This window comes from Aquila chrysaetos, chromosome 13 (genome assembly GCF_900496995.4).
Source record: "Aquila chrysaetos chrysaetos chromosome 13, bAquChr1.4, whole genome shotgun sequence".
Lineage (NCBI taxonomy): Eukaryota > Metazoa > Chordata > Aves > Accipitriformes > Accipitridae > Aquila > Aquila chrysaetos.
In genome coordinates, this window is record NC_044016.1 from 39,723,852 (window position 1) to 39,748,193 (window position 24,342).

The 24,342-nt window shown below is 38.3% G+C and overlaps 1 protein-coding gene across 3 annotated transcripts in view; it reads left to right on the forward strand.

The window, feature by feature from the left end:
- Positions 1-458: 458 nt before the first annotated feature.
- Positions 459-24,342, forward strand: part of LRRTM4 (leucine rich repeat transmembrane neuronal 4) — a 342,097-nt gene continuing 318,213 nt past the window's right edge. For 2 of the 3 annotated variants that reach the window (XM_030035903.2, XM_030035904.1), the window contains exons 1-4: positions 459-578; positions 2,669-2,768; positions 11,250-11,321; positions 13,972-14,139. The gene's annotated coding sequence lies outside the window, so the exon portion shown is untranslated. The remainder of the gene's footprint in view (positions 579-2,668; positions 2,769-11,249; positions 11,322-13,971; positions 14,140-24,342) is intronic. The other variant, XR_003926398.2, reaches the window with a different exon arrangement.

The following is a 24,342-nucleotide window of genomic DNA, read 5'->3' on the forward strand; positions in this document are numbered from 1 at the left end:
TATTTCTGAATTGCTCCGGAACATCTGCAGGCTAGCAATCAATTTTATTTTTTTTCCTAATCATTGGAAAACACATTTTAGACTTCCTGGAATGACTTTCACCTGTCCTATTTCTTTACTTGGCTTTCATATTAGTTCTGCCTGCCATTTTTTGGATGCCAGGGAGGGGATATTCTCTTACTAAGTTTCCAGAATACAGGAACATTGAGTCAGGATTCTTTTTTTTTCCAAATGGCAGAAAAGCTGCTGCTGCACGAATAAGTGCAACTAAGTTGGGTGGCTGGGAAAGCACAGTGTGGTAAGCAGGTAGGCTCCAAGCATGCTTTCTGCCTGTAGTCGGGTTTCTTGTTAGAGTTACTTTGGGGAAGGGGGGGGGCTTGGAAACCCATATAAATCTGCAACTCCTCTTGCTCCCAAGAGCCTCTAGCTGACATTGTCCTTCTTGCTCTGTCCCCAAGCTTTCTGCAGCATGCTGCAGGGTCCAAACTTTTCAGCTCAGAAGTCCCAGGAGGATTACCCAGCACAACGTTTATCCCGGGCTTAGGAAGTACGCGTCTCTGAACATGGCAGAAAATGGGGTATGTATGCAGTGCATTTTTTTCCTAGATGTGAGGTGAGCTTTGTATATTCTAATCCCAAGTGGAAGAACGAGCTGTGCATGCACTAGAGCTGGACAGAGTGGAATGACTTCTACTGTGCCTGAGAAATCTTAGACAAATGCTGAAAAGTTAGCAAACCTGCCTGGTGAAATGATAGGGCAGAAAACTTGCACATATTCAGGTGAATGTGCACACAGGTGTTTTCCAGTTACATCGTGGTAGAAATAGAAAGTCCTCAGTTAGCAATATCTTTGTTGAAAGTACACAACAGTTGGCTGGAGTCAAGGAGACGACTACTGCCAGTCTAGCACTTTATCTTCTGCAATTAGTACAACTACAAATACTGCTCAAGACAAACACTAGAAATAATGGTCATTACCTTTTGAATAGTTTCATATCTCCTTCTTTATGCAGCTCCTTTAGTCAACAAAAATATTTAGGTACTTAAGTACACTGCACCTCTTGTTTGTGGGACATGCTTGTATAGCATCAACATAGGATCAAAAATAGTTTTAGCTGCTTCTGTTACACTGAAGCTTACAGTTTACAATTGTATGTTGATGGTATGGGGGTCTAACTTCTCTTGCTTGTCTATGTTTATTTTTAATTAACTTTTTTATTGTTTTCAGCATACAAAGCAATCAAGTTATAGCAGTTAGAGAACATTAGTGAACAGAGATACAATCCTCCATAACAGTAAACAAGGGAACATTTCTTAGCAAGGTTGGCACAACTAGCTACCATATGTGAAAGCATTACATTGCACATAGGGCATGATTGATGGCATATAAGCCACCAAAAGAAATAAATGACTGGGGGAAGAGTCCCTCATTAAACAGCATTTCGTAAATGAATTAACTTGCTAAACGTGATATGCAAGAGGTACAAAGAAATTGTTCTAAATGCCAAAAGAACTTTCCCAAATCCTCATAATAAAATCTGAATTTAGATTTCATTTATAAATAGGTTTTAAAGGATTAATACAACAGTGAACAGGCTATTGATTTTCCATCTTAGGAATGATTTTGAGATTGCTAAAAGTTTGCATGTGAAGAAGATTTTCAAACTTCTTGTAAAACTGGAGGGTGTGGGAGGGCAGAGGCAAACACACAGAGGCTTGACCAACATTCATCCCCTAAACAGCATGTTGATCCCAGCACTTCTGTGGCAGTGGAAGACTGAACTTCAAGTCCTTGTGCAATTTGATTCAGACTGCTTGGCTTCTATGCTCAATCTAGCTGATACATACTTATTAGCTACCTTAATAAATTTTTATTTATAGGTTTGAAGACTAGAAGAGACCATTCAATCATTTTGTCTGACCTCTTTTACAAAGTAGGTCACAGAATTGTCATATTAATGTCAATTGATTGCTGTAATTAAGGGATTGAATCAGTGAAGACATTGCTTAGAACCATGGATTGTACTCACATCTAATAACTTTCCTAGATGGACTACTACTGATGCTGCGACTATGCTAATAAAATCTGTTTATCATTGATAAACTAGTCCTAGAATCTCTTTTTCATGAATAATAGCTCTAAAAGTGAATTTAGAGATGGTCAAAGGCTGCCTTTAATTTTGAATACTGTGTGTCCAGCTTAAAGTAGTCTAGGCCTTATTTCAAACGTATTACTCCCAAATCTAACTCAAGTCAGTAAGTGCTCATTATCTGCACAGGCTCCAAAGACTAGGCACAAGGTACTTTGTGCTGTACAGTCACTGAAGAGTGAACTGAAAATCTAGAAATGGAGCTGGAAAATAGAAGGAATTTTCATCCTGAGATTTTGAAATTTTATTTCTCCCCAAAACAAAATGGCCAAGGAGGTTACTTTAGAATTTTCTACGTCACAAAACTGTTTGCAGTATGTTGATTTGTCCTTTCCTGTGTCTTAGAATATAATCTTGAAACATAATGGTTAGGATGAAAGTTCTGAATTAGCCAGAAACAACTTGATTCTTGGATGGTTCTTCCTAATGAAAAGCCAGGTTAAAAACTTTTCCTTCTGCTTTGGGTAGAGGCAGCCTGTGAAAATTAATTTACACTGTTCTCTTATATGTTCCTTCAGCATTTATGATACTGGCAAGGGTCAAATGTGCATGTGAATGTGGTGCTAGACAACGTGTCTCGACCTTGGACATCTGAGGGAGCAGTTTTGGTGTTGAGAGGTCAGTTACGGCTCAGTGCTTGCTTTAATTCTGGGTGCCTTTGCTGAGAATGACAAGAGTTGCCTAAATTGGCGAGATGTTCTGGTGCTTTTTTTTATATATCAGTATGTCAACTGGGAAATCACCCGAAACTAACGTATCTGATACAGGACATCTCAGAGCTCTCTTCTTCTTAACTTTCTGCCTGACCCAGATCTGAACTGATGAGCTAGTATTTAAACACTTGGTAATAATCACCAACCTCCACATTATCCAGGAATTATAATTGAAAGACAACTACTCTGGGTGCTTACTCACAAGCCTTTTTTAATGGGGTTTTGTCTCCTGATCATGTGTCTGTAGAATTTAGTTGAAAACTAAATGCTGTGGAATATTTACATTACACCCCCGAGTTTCATTGAGCGGAGAGCACTTTTCAATTCAAGAGTGAGCTGCAAAGCTTAAACCAGGCAAAGAATTCATTATTTTAATGATAATCATTTACACTTGCATGGGAGCTTTCATCCAAGAAAATATCATGTTAGAATTTTCCATTCATAGTCTCTCCAAGATGGGGTAATTTCACCTTGATAAGTACATGTATTATATTTGCCTTTGCTGTTTGGGAAGGAAAAACCGAAGATTATTATAGTTTGTACAGTTGAGTGTTTATTATAGAAATATTTTGCATTTCTATTGTAGTTATCTTAAAATCTAAATGTGGTTTTGAAATACTAGTTTAAACCTATCAATACCCCTAATATGTAAAATTAGTCCACTGCTGTATATTTGGGGAAATTGAGGTAATAACCTCCTGGGTCTATTCTGTTTCTTAGTGTTTTTTTTTTTTTTTCTATTCAAAGTAAATTGAAGCAGTAAGTAATTAAGCATCTCTGGAAATCAGGTCCCATTACTGAGATCAAATCTAGTGGTCCAACGCAACTGTGTCCTCAAATATAAAATCTTTTCTCTTAAAAGGGACTTCTCATCTGCTTAAAATGACTCATTTGCTTAAGTGATTTGTTGAATGCAGAGGGTATGCCTAACGTTTTGTTGAACTGGAGGGCACGTCTGTGGCAAAACTAGGGATGGATGGAACTGTGCAGCTCTTATTCTTAGGGCCTGATCCGACACGCCTCATAGACAGTGGAGATTTCTTCCATAATTTCAGTCAAGCTCTTAATATCTTCTTCTATATGCAATGCAGAATATCTTTCTTTTCTTCCCATACGTGGTAAATGGAGCCAATTTTGCCTCTTGATGTGTAATAAATTCCCCATACAGAAGCTCTGTTTTCTTTCAGCTATTGTCTTTTTGGAGGCTCTGCATAAATACAAAAAAGCTTATTTCTAATTTTATCTTTTTTTCTTAACACAATTCTCTGTGCACTATTTACTTGTTTAAAAAATGAAATTGTTTTTTTTTTCCTTTCCCAAAAAGCTGTGGGGAACCTTTCATTTAAACATGTGTAAGCAGCATAAGGCAGACCAATAACACAAAGTCAAAGCCATTTCATAGAAAGTGTTTCAGAAATGCTGATTGATCTAAATGAGCTTAGAAAGCATTTTACAGAGAAAATATCCAAAATACAGGATGGATTGCAAGATACATTCACTTAGTAATATGTTAATACAGGGTTTCATTGCTGGATTTATGTATCAGTTTTAACTACTAGTCTTGATTATGTCATAAAGATTTTGTGGAGTATTGTTGTTTTTTTTTTTTTTTCTTTGACAGTAATCTACTTAATTAACTGGTGGTTGGTGGTTGGGAGTGACAAATCTTGATCAAACTTAAAACTTTTAATGTATTCCAATTAGTGGATGGATATGACATTATTACGTCTATGTTTGTCATTATCACAAGTGTTCCACTGCTTTAAAAAAACCCAACACTTTGGTCCTACAAACCTTAGAAAACACTCTAATGTCACCACTAAAGACGAAACGGTCAAAGCAATTAATCATTTTATTCTACTTGGCAAAGAAAGAAATAATATGTTTTCGTTATTTGTTTTCACACGCACATCGAGTAAATATATTAAAAAAACCTCCAAAAGATAATGTTGGACTACCTACAGGAATTCATTCAGCACAGTAATATTTAATGCCTTGGGTTAAGGGATTTGTTATTGCTACATCTGGAAAAACATGGAGTAGTTATTTTTCATATTTTCATGAGGGTAACTGAGGTACTGTAGTGATTAAAGGTAGTGTTTATTTATTAAAGAAGGTGGTTACCACTCAGCAGTGTGTAGCCACTGGTCCAGGGAATCAGCTCTCCAGTAGACATCTTTGGATTGTCTAATGCAGTGGGATTCTGTTCCTTGACCAGAAATACAAATACTCCACAGATTGTCCAAAGGTATTCCAACACGCATTTCACCCAGGAAATCCCGGTTTTGCATGTTCAGACAGATTTTTCAGAATAGTGTTCAGCCCTCTTTGGAAGAACCATCTTTACATCTGAATATTTAAGCCACTGTTGCAGGAAGGTGGCTGTCACCTCAGAATTTTTCTGCCAACTAACTTGGGAGGAGAGCCTTAACAGTTCAAGGATTATGTTGTATATCTTTGTCAGCAAGCAGCATCTGTCAGAGAAGCCAGTCTGTTGAATTCCAGCAAATATGCCTAGTAATGTCAATCCAGAGACCAAGGTTCAAGAGGGACTTAAAACAAATATGTGGACATAACATTAACTAAAGCTCTTCATTACTTGCAAGATAAGTTTATTTCTCCCTATCCCCACTTCTTTCCTTGCTTTCTTTCCACCAGTGCCCTTATTAATGAACTGTGAAAGCTGACATTTCCAATAAGGAACAATTAAATCTGAAACTAAATTAAATGAAGTAATTCATTTACAAAATAATAGCTAACTAGCGTGAGGGTGGTGAAAAATGATTGCAAGTCCTGGGGAAAAAAAAAAAAGTAAATTAAGTCTGACTACATTAATGTTCTTTAAATACTTCTGCTGCTCAGAAAATTAAATGAGAAACATCTTATTAGCTATCTTACATATAAGGTAGTACTGTGTATATTCAGCATGACAAGTATTACAGGACAGAAATCCTTCATAGATGTCAGTGTAAATAAGGTACTTAAATTCTTAACTTTCAGCACCCTTTTCTTGCCATGCTACAGCACCCTCTCTGTATAGAGGTACTATACAGCAGGTCTGGAGCAAGGAATGTAACGTAATAAGTGAATTTAACCTTATAATGCTAGTGAAAGGCAGTAATGATGGCCCTTCCAGCCTTCAAAATGTTTCAATAAGGCTCTAAGGCTTTTTAATCCAGGTAACAGGGTAATAGGCATTGTCTTTGGATGTTTGAGTTGAAGGTAGTTAACCACATCGCAGTATTTTCTCAGCACTGATGGAAGGGATTTGCTGGGTCCTTCCCTGTTTCAATAGTGTGGAAAGTGCTCGCAGAATAAGGACAGAAGCAAGAACTCATCCTAGGGGAGTTGATTCAGCAAATACTGTGGACAGTCCTCCAGACAATTGACTTTTTCAGCCTGTTATACTTTATAAGAATACAATTCACTTGAAACATCAGTTGCTCAAGCCTTAAGTATGTCTGCCTCATTTACGGTGTTCTGATGGCTTTACGTGGATGTGGGATTTTTTTCCTGTATGAGAAACTTCAGCCAAGGAGCTACATTTTTGGGAGCTAGTAATCCACAACTGATACTAGGTTATTTCACATAAAATCCAGCCACTCACACTTGTTGCCTTTGCAGTTGGATTTTTCAGGCTGTCCTTCCAACATACACCCAACATGTTGATCCCTTTAAAACCAAACCCAAACAAGATATGCAAACACTGTAGGAGCATAATGGAAAAGAACACACATTACTTGATTTTAAGGGAAGGCTGATTTCCTGTGACCAATGCCAGCTTAAGGTTTGCCATGCTACTTAATGCGTTTTTATTTAAAAATGCTTTTTAAGTTTATCTGTGAATCTCTGAAGGCTCAAGTTAATTCTGCAAGCAATTATTCTTATGGGGATTTGTAGTAGAATTCACAGCTCTTCCGTAAGAATTTGAGTTTTAGTTGAATTAATCTAAAAAACTCTAACCTTCTTGCATACATTCTCCAAAACTCTGTGTGCTCCGCCACTCCCCCCCCCCAGGCTGAGGAATATTTAAAAAGGAGAATTGGAAGGAGATTTGGACCCAGGTTGAAAAAAGCATTGATTTCCTCAGTTATACTTAAGGCCCTTTACTTTTGTAAAACAAATAACCTGAATAAACATGTCAGAGAAGATTAAAACCTCATTAAAAAGTGTAAACAGAGTGCAAAGAGGGAGAGGAGAAAAAAAAAAGCTTAGCTGAATTGAATAATGGTAATAATAAAATCACTAAACAATATTGCTAGTTAAAAGTCCTGTTAAAGTGAATGTACCGTTGAGATGGGAAGCAGAGCTGCTGTTATCTAACACTCAGGACGGAGATTTCTTTTCAATAATTTGATAACATTTTAATGAATAAATTAATAACATTATCCAGGAAATGGAGTTCATAGATAAAGTCAATTCCTCGCCAGTTCCCAAATCTAATCAGAGAAGTTCTGTTCGGGGATGGTCAGCAATGATGCATGTGTTCAGCAATATTTTTCCCTGCCCACCTAGAAAGAGACACAACTGCTGAGGCTACCATTATGGCACTGCATGCATAAGAGTTTTACTTCACAATATTAATGCAAATTATGGCTTTAAGGCTGGCAATTATGCATTTTTATTTTACTGAGGTGAGCAGGATTGTTGCATATATGCTTTAAAAATGCTAAAGAAAACAACTCTATCTTCTTTTTAAGTGACGTACTTTTAAAGACAAATTTGCAGAAAAAGAGAAATATTACTTGTTATAGAGGAAGCACTTTAGCAGATTTTGAGAACGGGATGAAGTTGTGTTAATGTATTGCCAGTGCGTAAGATCTATTCTCAAGATTTTTAATTTAAATGGGTAAGGGAGGGGGAAAGGAGTGGAGGGGAGAAGTTAATGAAGGGCAGGGCAAAATGAGTGCAGAGGAGTAACGTTTCCATAGCAAATGACAGGATCAGGAGAAGGAATTATATTTTTGAATTTAAGGTAAAATTTAATGCAAGAGGAGTACTGGAATCTGACTTAGCACAAGTACCTTGTGATTATCACCTTTGTTTCACTTTGACAGAAGACTGCAACTGTAAATACTGTAATTGTCTGCCTGGCCTTTCAGTCAAGATCAAGCACTGGAATTTTAATAATAAGACCTTTATTCAAGGCTCCAGAGATACCTGGGATAGTGATGAATGAGCGTGTATGCCTTCACAGCAGAGTTCTGTGTATGCGAGGGTGCTAGCTTGAGTGCCAGAAAGAGGATAGCTGTTAATAGTTCACTTGAGCTAATTAGCCCTGGTTCTTTCTTTTAGCTTATGAAGGCATTGTGTGATGTAGACAATCTCGTGATGCCACAACATCATTTATAACACAGTGCCCCGACAGCACTCATCATTTCAACAGCCCACCTGACATCTGGAGAAAACTCCTCTGTATCCTTTCGTAATAACAGGATGTAATCCTCATCCTCTCCAAAATATTTGTCAGATAGCTGCTCTTTGTCTAATATGATCCATGTGCTGTCAGACTGCTTCCTATTTTTTCCCTTCACCGGGTCTCCCTAATAAGGCTTTACAAACCAGACCCAGGCAGTGCATCCAACGGTGTTAGTGAAACAGCAGTACGGAGAAGACTAGCCTTGACACGGGACAACTGCAGCAAGGAAGCTGCTCCGGTGCAGGAACAAACTGGTGCTGTCGATGCAGTCTAAGTGACTGCAGCTCTTACACTGACAGGTCTTACGTGGTTTGCTCTTCGTGAGTGCTTTTCTTCATGCAGTTCTCTCTCTCACGTACTCTATACACATCGTGATTCTCAAGCTGTAATGCTAAATACAGAACATTACTTCAGCCAATGTTGAAATTTATTTAGTATTTCTGCCCTGATTGAGGAAGGTGTTTTTCCACTTACTTTCACTGCTTGAGAAAGCTACCTGGAGCCTGTCTGCTTAAAACACCTCACAAAGGTGGGTAGCTGCATTTCATACAAAACCCAGGGAGGTTTCCTGCAGAACTCGCCCAGGATTACAAAGATAACATGCTTGAAGAGAAATCAAACCTGTGTTTAGGCATTCCTCTTCCAGAGCTTCACCTACTCAATCATAGTTCCCAAACCTTTTAGATATGATTCCCACAATCCTCCTGATGAAGCAGTCCACTTCAAAATGCAATCGTCTTATATAACAGGACGTATTACTCCTCACTAGGAATATCGTATTCCAGAACTTACAGATTGCTTTTTGCTCCTTCAGACATGTTTGGTGTGAAAGGACGTTGGAAGTCTCTCTTTCCAAGCCAGGAGAACTGTACTTGCCTCATATTGTGAAGTATAGCAAGTTCCCTGCCCCGGGATGAGGGTTCTGTTTATATATAAGAGATTTATTTTCCAGCCCCAGTTAAGTATATTAACGTAAATGCTGTTGTTACACTTGTGCCCTGTAGACATGACTAGTTCTCTAGGGAGAGCGAGAAGAGACAAAGGCGCGTATAATAATTTGTTTTTCACTAATGACAGCAATAGATTTGCCTTGATCTGCTTAACGGTATTCATTTCCTGCTAATAAGTCACTGTATTTAAGTTTATTCCAGGAGTTTATATAGATCGCAAGCTGCTCAGACTTGATTAGCAAGATGTCTCAAATATGATGCTGCAAATGGATCAGTCTGTATTTGGGTGATTTTCAGGCTCCGCTAGGTTAAATTTTATTAAAATGAAAACTCCGTGGTAAGTGCATTTAAGCAAAAGGTCAAAGTCTTGCCTGCATTTGAGAAGGTATTGCGAAACAGAAAGCTAGTTCGCGTTTTTCTTTCTGGGGCCGAGTGGGTAACTGTAAATTTTTAGAGCAGCACAGCCTGCTCTGATTTACTTCACCTGCCAGAGGCTGCAAGGGGATTTTATAATTGCCGGGGACTGCCAGGACAGGGGCTCGTGTGAGCGCCCAGGAGTCCTCTTCCCTCCACCGCCTTCAGCCCGCACGTTCGGGCTGAAGAACATACTTTATTCCACCTCTTGGCATCTGCAGGTTGAGCCCGCAGGAGGAAAATAAAGCCGGGCCGGTACCAGAGCAGCGCAGCTGCGGCGGGCGAAGGCGGTTCGAATTCAAACCCTGATGGGTGAGCGTGGTTCCCCACGGCTCCAACGGCCTGTCCGCGGGGCCTGCCCCGCCGGCGGAGGGGAGAGGGCTGGTGGCGGTGCGGGGGTGTTTCTGGAAGGGGAGCGCGCTGCCCGGCGAGCGGTGAACCAGCGGGCAGCCTCCGTCCCGAGGAGGCGGCGACGGGCGGGAGCGTGCCTGCGCGCAGGGAGCGCGCGCCTACGCGTGTCGTCTTCCAACGTGGTCGTCCGTGAGAGAAAGGAAAACTTCCCTGTGTTCCTGAAAGCGGTGCCGCAAAGAGGGAGGAGAACCCTCTTTGAGTGTGGAGATGTGGGTTGGGAAAGGTGTTGAGTGGAAACTTTCTCCAGACAGGAGAGGAAATTTGTGTTTTGGAAGTGCTGGACAAAATGGCTGCTTGGAGGAAAGGCTGAAGGCCTTGCTGCCTTGATTTTATCCTTCCCTTTGGAGTTTGTTAGCCTCGCTGCCTGATTTTATCCTTCCCCTTGGAGTTAGTTAGCCTTATACCGACCAAGAGCTCAGCCAGAGCTCAGTTTGAGCAAAGCATGATGAGTATTGCATTGTCGTTTAATGAGAAGCGGGGTCAGCCTGGTTCATCGTGGGCTTGTCTGAAAACAGTAAATATCAGCACTGTGAAAAGTAATGAAAGTGGCTTTTTTTCACAGAGGCCCTCTGCAGCAAAACAATAGTAGCTCTTCTCTGTCCTGCTGCTATTTATTGCCTACCTTCGACTTCTCTTGTCCTTCTGTTAAATGTTTCTGTTTGTATAACTGTGAAAATCCTGGTCAGCGTTACTAGTTTCTTATGATTCTTGCCATAAAGTTACGTGCTTTTTATGTTAAAGACTTTATAGCTGTGTGATTGTGGGGAAGTTTATTTTCATTTTAAAATATGTCCTGAGTCCTGGTGGCTGCCAGGGATGGCTCAAATACTTAGTAGAAGTTGTTTTCTGGAACAGAAGGCAAAGCAATACCTAACACTACATGTTAGTAATAGAGTAAAAACTAGCATGAAAGCCATGGGAAACTTCAGGATATAGTACTGAGGTAAAATACTTAGAAGAGGAACAAAAACCCTGTTCTGATCTTTCATAAGGAGATACCAGGGCTAATTAGGAAAGAAAGGGAATGGACAAATTAAAGATGGTTGCACAGACTGAGTAATTCATGTAACTTAAGTTATGGTAACGTTCCAGTTTATACTGGGGATATGTGATGATAATAGTAAAAACCTTACCAAAAAAAACCAAAATTGCCAATTTTTTTTTCCTTTCTTTTTTTTTTTTTTTCCCCCAGCTCATCTTTGCAATGCGGAGAGGAAAGATGGTTTTGAGCCAGAGAGGATGTAGGATGATGCTACTTGATAAGGTAAGACTCTCTTCATACAGGAGAAAACAAATGAGTTTATGCCTTCCAGAGTCTAGAAATTAGATGGCACTTCATATTGCTTTTTTAAAACAGATGTGGTCTGCAATACCCAAGGAGAAATACTTTATTTGGCTTCAATTAAGAGAGCTTATTCTATTTTATGAAGGAACGAGATATCAGATTTTGTAGTTACGAGGTTTATTTATGCACACTTAAAGTAATTTTTGCACGTTAATGCTATTTTGAGATTTTTGTGAACATGTCCTCAGCCACAGAAATGCTACGTGATGTTGGAAGAATGGATCTCCTGTTAATTATAGTGAAGGGTATCTGAAGTAGTTCAAACTTGAAAATGGTGTACTAGAAAGGGTCTGCGTTTTTGTGGGTGTTGGCAAGATTTAGCTTTCAGGCTTTGGGTTGATAAGAACAGCAAGTCTTCGGTGCTAACTTTTACTTATCTTCTTGCTTCAACTTAACAGAGATGTATTTTATCATTGCAAGGCTGGAAATTGTGGCTAAAATTGAGACGGTACTGAATGGACCATGTAATGACTGCAACTGCTTCTGCTTGTCTTTTCCTTAGAATTAGAAGGAATACAAAGTACAAACCAATACATTTACTAATTTTACCCAATTGTGTGCTATACAAGAAAACAAAAAAAAGAGTTAAATCTTCCCAAAAGATCATCTTTGTTCTTTTTAATATTGGAAATTGGCTTACTTTTCAGTTGCTCCTTTTTTTATCAAATATTGTAGAGTTCTGCTAGAAGGAGCAGAACTGCAATAATCTGTGTGAGTCTTGAAAGAACAGCCTTAGCTAACGTTGAAGCTGCGTTCTGTGTAGTAGTCTGTGGTGGGGAGTCCTTTGGGCTGAAAATTGAAACTGCAGGTGTGTTGAAAATTGGTTTTGGGAGTTTGCATCTTGTAGCCTGGCTTGGATGAGTCAGTTGTGGACATTGGAAGCCTAATTACTGGCCTAGAAAACAGGTTGATAATGATGCAAAAATGGTAGTGATGCAGCATCCAAATGAAAATAATTAGCATATTTGCCTTGCTACTTAAGTCATTTATTCCCTAATCAGCTGTCCCGGAAGCTCCTTTTCCCATAGATGTATAAATTTACCCAAGGATTTTGGGTATTAGTATTAGCAACATTAATATTGTTGTTGATTAAGCTTGGACAGGACTTACGAATAGAGACTGGAAGTATGGCACAGAAAGTTGGAAAAATACTGAAAAAATGCAATAGAAGGGAATGTTGCTGGCTATTTGGATCCAGTTGTAAACTTATGTGCGTGTCAGCTTTTTGTTTGCTTTGTATTCTCTTAGGAAAAAAATGCAGTGCTGCAATAATTATTTAAAAGCCTGGTTATTTTTATAAGTGCCTACTAACCTAAGTTCAATTAAAAACACAGAACCGGAAGCCTGGGGTTAATCTTTGCCTCTCTTTCTGGCCTTTAGGAGTCAAGTAAATTGTGGTCAGGACTAGATGCGAAATGCCAGTGAATCCACATTTGGAAACAGATTTTAATGAGCAGCTAGTACTCAGTGTTGTTGGGACAGCTATGGGTAAACGTGCTGACATGAAAGTCTAGTTACATGGGTCTTAGTTTTGGTCCTGTTAGTGTTAATTTTGAAACATCGGTAGAGGAGGACAAACCTTTTACTTCGCTACCTCTATGGGAGTTTGAAAGCTTAGGTTTGATGTTTGTATTAATTTTAAGGCTCTGTTGCAAGCACAAATATTTCTTGCATAAAATATTCAGCATTGTCTATTAAATATTTTAGAACAACCATAAACTTTTATCAGTCACTTTAATTGACAGGTTCATTTAGTTCTTTTTTTTGTTCTGAATAATTAAATCTTTCTACCTTCATAAAAAAACAAACAACCACCAAACCTCTCAAAACCTGTAAATGTTCTTACTATGTTCCGTCCCTCGGCAGTTGCCTGTCCTCAGAGTTTCTCTTTGCCTTATGGCCTCAAGAAAAAATTTCACTGACTGCTTTCCTGAAGTTTTTAGGTCTTGCAAGAACTCTCATCCCCCAGTGGTCCTTCTCCTGTCGGTATTTCACACTTCAAACCAGTGAGACAGGAGTGCCCTTACTTTAGTGTTAGGCTTTAGTCTTTGCATAGTACCTACTGTTCTGTGAGAAGAATAATTAGCAGTAACGTTTGAATTCACATGGATCCTGCATTCTCTGCAGGGGGTTAGCAAAGAATCAAACCCGTCTGCTTGGTGTAATGATTTGGGTTTTAGAAAATCTAAATAAAACTCTGGTCTTGCAAGCAGGTCTGTGAGCATTGTGCCTTGTGCCTCTGGAGGATTCCTATTGATTTCACTTGAGGATCCCAGGTCTACTCAAAGAACGAATGCCTTGATGTGCAGCTTACTGGTTGAGAGGCAAACAAGTGACATTTTGGTCCAGTCTTGCAGTTACCTTATACATTGTATCAGATATATTGTCTCTTGGTTTTGTCCTATGTTTTCTGGTACAGCTGTTGAATAATGTAGTTGTGTTTCTGGTCCTTTCAAAAATTCTATGCTTAAGAGATAATAAATAACTAACCATATATTAAATTCCTAAGATACTTTGACATGTTGCCCAACATAGTAAGCTCAGTTTGGTATCTTCCTTCTACTTCCAGGTGCTTAAGAGGAAATGATATATTGCTTACTACTTGTTGAAGGCTTTGCTCCTTGTCAGGGTACTTGGTCTTGGTCAAGTTGTGAGACTTGGTTGAAGCAAACAACCTGCAATGCTTTCTTGCTATGATTCTCGAAGAGGAATTTTTAAATGGAGGTCCTGCTTTGAGGTAGGAAGTAATCCTTGATTATCCTATCAGAAGTACAGCTCTGTAAATAATTACTAGATATAGAATAGTACAAAACAATGCTTATTTCACTAAGTACCATGAAATTTAAAGAATGTGTAATGGGAATGTGGGCTGTAATGAGTAAAAATGCAGCAGCAATGGAAGCCATGGTGACAATGATGAGAGGAATCTCGGAGAAGAAATCTATGATTTTGGCAGTGGCAGCAATAGTTCTGGAGAAAGACTGCAGCCTCTTGCACACTGGCACCCCAGATTGAGCGTAGGAGAGGAGCATCCTATTCTGGACCTGTTGTTAATGTGGAAGTAATGCTGAATGCCTAATGCAGAATTCAGGTTTGCTATGGCTTTGGCTGCTGTTTGAGACACACTGGCATACAGTTAGCACCAGTTACATCACTCTGGCTTATCTAAACGTAAATTTGTTTTCCTTCATCTGCTTAATAACCTCTCATGCTTTCTCAGAGAAATGGTCTTTAAAAAAAAAAAAAAAAAGGCTACTTGTGGACACTTTAATAAAATGTAAGAATTAATAGTATTTGCAGTAACTTACCTCATTTGGGTCTACCTGAAACTGAAGCATGGTAAGCCTTGGGCTGGCCAAGAGGTATGATTTTGTATGGTTGATATTGTGGATGACAAAGGGCCTTTTTTTTTTTTTTTTTTTCTGGACTGTTTTTTTTTCACCCCCAATTCCAAACACATCTGAAGAAAGCCCAGGGTTCCTGAATTAGATTTTAGTGCTTATTCTGCAGTCCACGCTTGCTTTGTATAATACAGGTGAAAAAAGCTTCTGTTGCTATAATATAAAAAGTAATCTTGGTTTTGGTGTAAATAGATAATAGCAGCATAGTATTTAGTTCGGTGACTCAGTTCCTTAGCAAATAAACCTCTAGTCTCAATTCTGTGCCTGGTAGCACTGAGAGATTGCGGCTGCAAAAAAAATCCACTTGTACCTTACTCTTAACAGGTCATGACACTAAATCAGCCTTTCAAAAGTAATTAGGAATCTTCTCAATTTTATATGCGTGTGGTGACTTGGAACTGTTTGACTCCATTTGTCCCTGTCTGTTTATACCACAGTGGGCTGCTAAACATTTTGTTGTGTATTTTGTAAACACAGGTAATCTGTGTCTGTAGTATTTAGCATTCTCTGTATGAAATTACATCAAATGTTCAAGTGTGGGGAATTTCCTTGTTTCTTTGTTGTTGTTTTTGGGGAAAGAGAAATTCTTCAGGGTGTTTTCTGTATGTAGTGAGATCCTGCTCTTTCTGCCTGCAGCTGTTTTTCCGGACTTAAAACAAACAAACAAAATGGCAAAAAGAAAACCTTATTTATTGTCTGTAATTAGGATCCCGGAAAATAATGGGGAATGAAGGAAAGCTATTAAAATAACTCACAAATGCAAATATAATTCAATGCATGTCAACTATGTAGCAAATACTGTGTTATTGAGTCTTAGTTCAGATGCCATCCAAGGTCAGAAATACCCAAAGAGGTGGATAGACACTGCATAATGACATACTTCTGAGACAACCGTAATTAAACAACTTCAGTTATTCTTGTTTTATTATGCAAACAGTATTATCCAGCTTATTTTTTCAGATGTATTGGGTAACTCGGGCCCTCTCGATGTAGAGTTGTTTCCTGTAGGTTCAGGAAAGAGTTTCACTTAAGCAGTGTTTCTTTAAGACTTGGATTCCCTTCTTCCCTTTCCTGCTCTAGTTCTTGTATTGTCTTTATTCTTGTGGAGTCTAAGTGAGTGCAAGCTTGAAGTAAAATCTTGACCCTGTTCAAGTTGATGAGAGTTTTGTCATTGGCTGAAAAAAAGATAGGATTTAACGTTTAATGATTATTAGAGCATCAGACTCGATTCCTGTTGAGAAAAACGTTTCTTATCCCTGCTGGTTCCAATGTCAGTGACCTTCCTTCCTGTCCTCAAAATCCCATCATCCACAAAAATAAGTACATAAATACATTAGTTGAGGGAAGTTGGGAAATAAATGCATCCTCTAGTGGATCTCGAAGTGTTTGTCTTTCCTTATCAGCCCCATAATGATAGTGCAGCGATGGCAGCTTAATGATAGCAGCCCCAATGACGCCATTCAGTGCCAAAGAGGTGAAGATTGCACATTTTATTTTGGAAAATAATTATGCAGCTAATTACAGCACTTGACTTTCGTCCTTCCCTTCCCTGTGTTCTTGGGGAGGCTGGTTTGCTCAGCTTGCAAAAGACTGCGTCAGTTATTCTAAAGGTCAAAAGGCTCTCGTATTATGATTTGTAATTGCTAGTAATAGTGAATAAAATAAACACAGCATCATTTTGGATCATTTAACTCATTGCTTAACTTCTGTGTTACTAACGCTATTCTATTGTGTGACTATTAGTACATACTTATCCAAGTGGTTGAAAGAGGAGAAGTAAACCAGAAGTTGAGATCTGAACTCTTCTGTAATTCTTCTGAGAAATTTTGAATCTGAATTCAAAATGTAGTGATCAGACCTAATGATGCAGAGCATGTCTTAGACGTCTTAGGACCATTTTTTAAAAAGTATGCAACTGTCTACTAATGGCACAATTGAATTTCAGAGCAAAGCAACTGCAATAGTATTTCAAAAGTACCATAGCTGAGGAATCTTAGTAGATTTTGACTCTGTATGGCTTTGAGATCTCAACTGGCTTGCTAAGAATTAAGAGTATGATTGTATTTAAGTAAGCAAGCCGTAATACATGTTTTGTACAGTTTTCTTCTTCTTTTTTCTGCCCCTCCTCCCAAAACCCTGCATGACAGCTATGGAGATGGGTGCCCCCCTCCCCTTTACTTACACCGTCGTTCTTGGAGAACTCGAGGCCAAATACAATTTCCATCCTTTATCCTCTGGTCAACTATTCAATCCCAGGTTGTATAATTACTCTGGCTTCAGAATGCAGCATGTTCCCTCACACTTCAGGTCAGCTGTAAGTCTTGATTCAGTCTGATTCATTTCAATTTGCATAATCTCCTCAGCCCTCTATATTTCATTTAGACACCAAAGATTTAGTTTAGTTACAGTCCTGTGTCATTTATCATTTACTTGTCTTCTTTCAGAGTTTGATTTAATCCCTTTGGTTTACTTTAAAAGACTGATTTCTTATCCGCACAGTGCTTTATTCCATTGTGATTTTCAAGCCTTTGTATTTTCTATCTGGATCTTCCTTATTGTGATATTTATTTTATACCTAGAGATAAACCTGCCTTCATCTATGATCTTAAAGAAAGTCATAAATTTAACAAGCAGTGTCTAGGCCAGAAACCTGTAGAGGGACATTTCTGTACTGATGATGTTTTTGCTGGTGCTTTTTCTGACAATTGCCATGCTAATGTTTCATTGTAGGTAGTCACTATGAACTTGTTTGGAATCCAGGATTTATGTCTGATCCTGTCACTGAGTAACTACATGACCAGAGGCATGCAGTTCACTTTTGTCTCTTATGCTTTGTCTAATTTTTTTTGAAGATACTTGCTTTTTGAGCGTAGCACACTGCAGTTGTACATTTAGTTTACAGCATACAGCAAAGTTATACCCAACTATCTGATAATGCCAAAACGCTTGAACAAATGGTGGCTTATAGCATTTGCACAAGATACTTTTCTCTGGGTAAATTTTCTGGATCTGGTTTTCTTTATTATTGCCTGGCAAATATAACAAACTATCTTACTAAGAATTTTCTTTTTAATGGGAAAATGTATGTACGTTACTGATTTGTAGAAGTTTTTTCCTAATAATATGAACCTTCCACTTAAGCACTTTACCGTAGCCAAGCAAGGTTTTCTTTGTACTTTTTTGTCTTTAAAAAAAATATTCCAGGCTAAGAAGAGCAATATTAGAGAAACAATGGTCCCAATTCATTCCTCCTTAATTAATGGATTTTTCTGTGCAATTTCTGATCTAAAATAAAAATCTAACTACTGTACTGTACCTTGCATCTACCAATTTAAGAACATGATGGATCAGATGAGATCATTAATAAAGGTCTACCTTTGTCAGCAGTCCCACTTCTGACAGCGTCTAATACTTGATGGTAAGGAAAAATAATATGAGACTAGGACAAATACAGAATAGTGAGTGATCCTTTTCCTGAAACTTCTCCCCAGCTTCTGTGAAATAGCGGTTCAGAAACTTCAGGAGGTGAAGGTGGCATCTAGACAATTGTGTTTTTATTACCTCGCAGTTGATGCTGTGAGTGAATCTGTCCTTTAGGAATTTGCCCAATCTCTTTTTAAATCCCATACTGTCTTCTATTTATTTTTAAATTGCTGTTTGGTAATTTCTCTGCATGGCTCAAATATTTGCAAGGCTACATTAAAAATCATGGAAATTATCTGCTTTATGGTCTTCGGAGGTTTGTGATTCAAATCCTTTTTTTGCAGTTATGGGGACTGAAAGCATCCTTTTTTCCACCTCCTATTCAAAGAACTCTGCAGCTTGGGCTTTAATAATATATTAAGTCACATGGCAATGGAATCACAAGAGATTCAGTAACACTAAAGAAGAAGAAGAAAAAAGGAAAAAAGAGTACCTTTATAGCACTCCTATATAAGTCTATTGTAAATCACAGCGCCAAAAATGCCTACCATGTTCTTGAAACAACTAGTAGACTGCCTCTCCTTGTGACAGCTCAATCTCATGCTATCTCTTATGTATCCATGGTAAATATTTGTATTGTAAAACAGTATTTTATTGGAGGAAAAGAAGCCTGGCTGGTTTGGCATGGGGAATTGAGGGTAGCTTATTTAAGTCTTCAAAAATGTAAAAGGCTTCTGCAGTAAGGGAGGGAAGAGTCCATTTTCCATGCTTATAAGCAATCAGACCAGAAGTATTGGGTCTGAACTACCTCAAGGGAGGCTCGATGCAGAGGTCAGAAGCAGCTCTGTATCTGTAAGACTAGCTAAATACCAGACTGGCTGGAGCGTACTGTAATTATACACACATGATGCACATACACATTTTTCATATGGTTTTAAGTGGAAAACAGTCGACTGGAGGAGGGGAAGGTGTTGTCTCTTTAAGATAGTCAAGCAGGCAAGTTTATAACATTTTGTTGCTAATAATTCAGTGTTTCCTGGTGTACATGACGTCTGATGCTTTCCATTTTGAACTGACAAAGCAACTTGTTTTTGCAGACTGTCTTAGGCTGGTGAGCATTTATAGGTGTGAACGTTTCAAAAGCAGACTTCTGCTTTGTCTTTGTTGCCGTACACAAGTGCCCTGTAAGAAGCTGACAGTGTAGTTACAATTTCTTTAGGATAATTGGTATAGCATGCTTAGACTGTCAGATACTAGCCTGCTTTATCTTTGACAGTGTTTTTCAGTTTCTGCTGTCAACATATCAGTTGTGTTCCTTGGTATGGATGGATTGAGCAATTTTGTAGGCACAGAATGCTGTTTTCTCTAGTGCCTTTTGATACCATGTTTTTTCAGGCTACCTCATCTTATTGGGTTGGGATACAGGTGGAAAGCTGTTGGTAACAGTTCATCCATTTCATAGCATTAATACGTATCTAGATAATCGCACTGCTGTGGGCATCACCAAATGTAACTAGCTGGGGGAAAGTGTTCTTGTTCAGTCACTGAGGCGGTGGTATTGTATTCTTGACTTCTCTATGCGAGTTTTCATGTATTAGAATTACTACATTGACAAGGTACTATGCGTAGGAACGAAGCTGGTGATGCATAGTACACCCACAGGCAAGACTCCTATACAAAGAAGTGGGATGGTGTTAGTGTTGCTGTGTTTACTCTGGGGGCCTCTCTTATCGCAAGTGATGACAGCTCTTCATAATCCTGACCAGAGTAGCTAAATCCTCATGAAAATGAGATGAAACTGAGATCCTTCCCTTTGTGGAGGAAGAGTACAAAGCCTGTTTGCTTCCAAATACTATTTGTTTTATAAAAATCTAGTGCCTTTATTACCAGAGTAGTGTGTAGCTGTTTTGCTGGTCCTTTGCTGAGGATGAATTTCGGAATGACTAACTGCAAAACAAATGTGTGTGTCGGAACACTCTCTAATTCAAACCTGTTTCATGATTATTTTGGACAGCCACGTTGGGAATTTTTCTGAAGTCTGTTCTTTAGTTTATCTAATTCCCATAGGAGGAAGATGAATATTGGGTAGTGTTGAAAAGATCAGTTCATTCTTCCAAGTGAACTTATGTTAAAGCATCTTGCTTAAGAGAATAAATGAGGTGTCATAACCTGAACCCATACAGAATGTGGCCAGAATGTTAATGATCTAGCATTGTTTTTCACTTGTGTCGTATGAACTCAAAGTACGTATTAGCTTTCAGCTTCCGCTGGCTCTACCATAAAAATGAAATCTAACACTCTTAAGTCTAACTTTCCAAGTGCTAACCTTCTTAACTGGCCTACTGCTTTACCTACTGCTGAGTCATAGATGCGGATAAAGGAGATAAACTCATCCCTTTCATGTTTGTCACTGAGAGGCATCTAAGCTCACCACTGCCTGGGAAAAAGGGTGTGCTTCTCTGTGCCTGTAGAATGCAGCCTTGGAAATAATTTGTAACACACGACTGCCTTTTGTCAGTTGGTCTGACAAAAGGCAAAACTGTTCTGTGTGCTTCTGCACATTGTTTAGAAACATTTCCTTGTTACAATTTAAGAAATTAAAGAGTTTAAATGGCAGAAGTTGTAGGTCGTTCCTGAAACTCCTGCAAGTAGAGTTTTGAGTATTGCTCAAATGCGCCATTTTTAATGGGTTAAAACTGCTATTAACAGCTTCATCCAAGTTCTTTCGCATGGCAAATTTTGTCCGGCTCAGACTTTATTTTTTTATTTAATTTACAATCATCTGGTGAAAGTCTGCACTAGCATTCTATCTAGACTCTATTTAATATGCACCAGAATTATTGTATTTGATATATATCAATTTTAAATCTGTTTCAACACAACCTTGAATGCCTTTCTGGCAGTATATCACTTCATCAGTCTAGCTTAACTAGAGCTGCTTTTTCATTTTTTATTGCCCCCATAAAATCTAGGAATGGAACACTTCGATTTTTCTAGCAGTAATTTTTATTACTTTTAGCCTTTTTTTTTAAGTACTTGTCAGTGAGATACAGTACTTTGTACAGAGTATATTTTTCAGCTATGCATTATATTTTTATTTCAATTTATTTTAGACAGAATGTATAGCATACATCTAAATAATACCTACGGTAGTTCAAATGAGTGTATTATGAATGTAATTAGAATGAATATAAACTCGGTTCATCCACCAGGATTGGTGTATTTCAGTTGCCTGCCTCTAGTCATAGTCACTTTCAAGTAAGGCTTGAAAGGATAACTCATGTTGTAGTTTTAATGCTGCACATAAAATCATATTGCAACACAGGAGGGGGAAATGAATTTATTGCAATTTTTATGTTTTTATTTTAATTTTTAGGTTTTTCTAGATTTTTCCCTGGAGTGTGTTATTGCACTGCTTCTTATTTTTTCCCCTAAGAACATAGAAATTGCCATATTAGATCAGACTAGTGATCTGTCTAGCCAGAGTCTGTCTTAACAGGAATGTGCGCCGAGCGCATTAAAGAGGATTGTAAAGGCCTACAATAGGCCTCTGCAGAAACAGTTGTTGAAAAAAAAAGTCCCTGATGGAAAAGTCTGTTCTGCTCACCATTAATTCAACATTACTCTGAGCTCCAAAGTATTTGCGTTCCTGTCCTTTTGTCTAAAAAAATATAGTTTTGTTTGCTGCTCCCTTCTGCACTGTGTCTGATCACAGTAGCTGCAAGGAATAGGACATGTAGCATAGTCTGTCTTTTGTTCTGTCACTGTTCTAGATGTCTTGTGGGCACATTATTTCATCCTTCTGAGCCTTGGTTGTTTCTTTTATAAAATCGGGTAAATGATACAGATTATCTTTCTGTGAAAAGGTTTTGAGACCTATACGTGAAAAATGCTGCAGAAGTTCTAGTAGTGCTGTTACGCTTAAGATACAGTTACATTTTTAGCACAATTCAGATACTATATGTGTTTGTGTGTTTCTGTGAAGTTCTTTGTCTTAGTCTGATGATGTCATGATACGTTCTACAGCCAACTGGTGTACACTCTGAGGAAAATTTTTTCATTAGTGGAAGTTCTCATTTCCTGAAAGTTTAGGAGGGGGGAGTACAAAGGAAAGAAGAAAAAGATTTTGCTCTTCAGTCAGTTGAAATTATATACGTAGCAGTTAGTGTTCATTTTAGAACATGCTTTTGTGCTGTTTACATTCATAATGCTAAGCAAGAACCTATGTAACCTAAGTTTAAAGTTTCCATAAGAAAAGAAAACTGTGACCATGTATGTCTAAACAGCGTTCCTCAACTGTATAGTAAGTGTCCCCTCGTTATTCTCATTCTGTTTAACGAATATGAATAATACATTTTAAATATTACCTATAATAATTGAACGTGAGGGAAGAACAGGAACACTTTTCTAATTAGGGCTTTTGAATGACATTGGAAAAGGGTTCTGGGTTAAATCATCTTTCCTTGCTCTGGGTTGAATTAGCATAGATTTAATGCCAGTGATAATTTTATGCAATTGTGAGATCAGTAGTTTAATGCATCTGGCAGTGAGACAGGGATTTTCTTTCTCTGACAGCACTGAATAAACCCCTGTAATCCTTTTCTTTTAGCTCTTACACCCATCCAGACTTCAGCTTAATGAAAGGCCAAAGAAATCAGGAGTCTGCTGAGCATCTATGCCTCAAGCACAGGCAGAATGAGATGCTATCTTAGCATTTTTTGTGGTTCAGAATCATTAAAAAGACTAATGGCTGGATTGGAGGGCTAAGTTTACATTTCCACCTCCTGTGTATTGCAGAAGGCTCCCATCATTGTAAAGTGTATATATTGACTTAGTACTCTAACAGCCTGCTACAGCAAAATTGAAAACAAAACAAGATAATCTGGACCAGTTGTGATTTTGTCATTTTACTTCAAAATATATTCACATCACTACATTATAGCTGGACCGCAAACTAATGAACTCCAACACAGGTGCCATTTAATTTTAAGGAGAATGGGATAGGATGTGTTAAAACAGCCTTTGAAGGGAAGTCATTTACAATGTAAGTCCACAGGTTTTAGTGATTGTACAAAACCTAAGAACCGTGCAGTATAATTTTTGAGTACAGTTTTACTGGCATGATATTTGTTAGCTCTTTATATGCCTATAAAGCTAGGTGTATCTCTGTTGAGTGTCATAGAATCTGTATGTATCACGATGTCTATATCAGTCAGTTTGTATGAAAGTCCAGATAAGGTATTACTGTTGGTTTGGGTCATGATCCAATTTAATAACAGTAGAGAAGAACCCACTATCTGGGTTTGGTGAAGTCTAAATTTGGCTTGGAACCTTATGAGTGTTGGACTAGATTCTAAATAAAGGGATGACACAAAAGGACTTGCAATCTTGTGGAGTTCAGAACTCTGCATGTGTGCCACAGACTTTGTTTTAAACCAGTGTGTGCTCAGTTCTGCCATAGTTCCCAGCCCAAATGAATTCAGCGTTGTCTTCACTTTGCAAAGGTGAGCATGGACATATGGTGACCTTTCCACTTAGTTTCTCCTGAAATTATGAGAAATCGGGTAGGTAGGACAAGATTTGTGCTTGTGTTTAGAAAGGTGTCTGTTCCTTCAGGAGCTTAGTGTTTTGACTATTGTAAAAAGACAACTCTGTGTTCTCATAAGGACAAAGCCAAGTAGTAATGTATACTTGACTTTGATTTTAGACCCCTTTGAGGAACATTTGCTCTGAAGGTCCAGTCTCAACTGAGTTATTAATCTAATGAAAAGTTGCCCATAAGTGCCGTTTTTACATGATTGTCCAATATTTTCCCCGAGTTATTGTCATTGCTAATTGTATCAGTTCCTTTTCTGACCTTAAATTCTTGTCCTCGGAAGAGTCTCATGACAGCATGTTTCACAGCTCGCTTCTGTTTTATGAAAATGTATTACTTCTTATCTGGAAAGTTGAATAGAGATGTAATCTCATCCATGTCTTCTTGAGAGCCTAAACAGCTATCTTTTTCCTCCAAATTTAGCACTTGAATAACACCAAAACACTGCATGTGTTACAAGCATTAGGGCAGCCTTATACCTGAAGAGTAGTATGTTGGCTTTTTTAGTCTCAGTAACAAC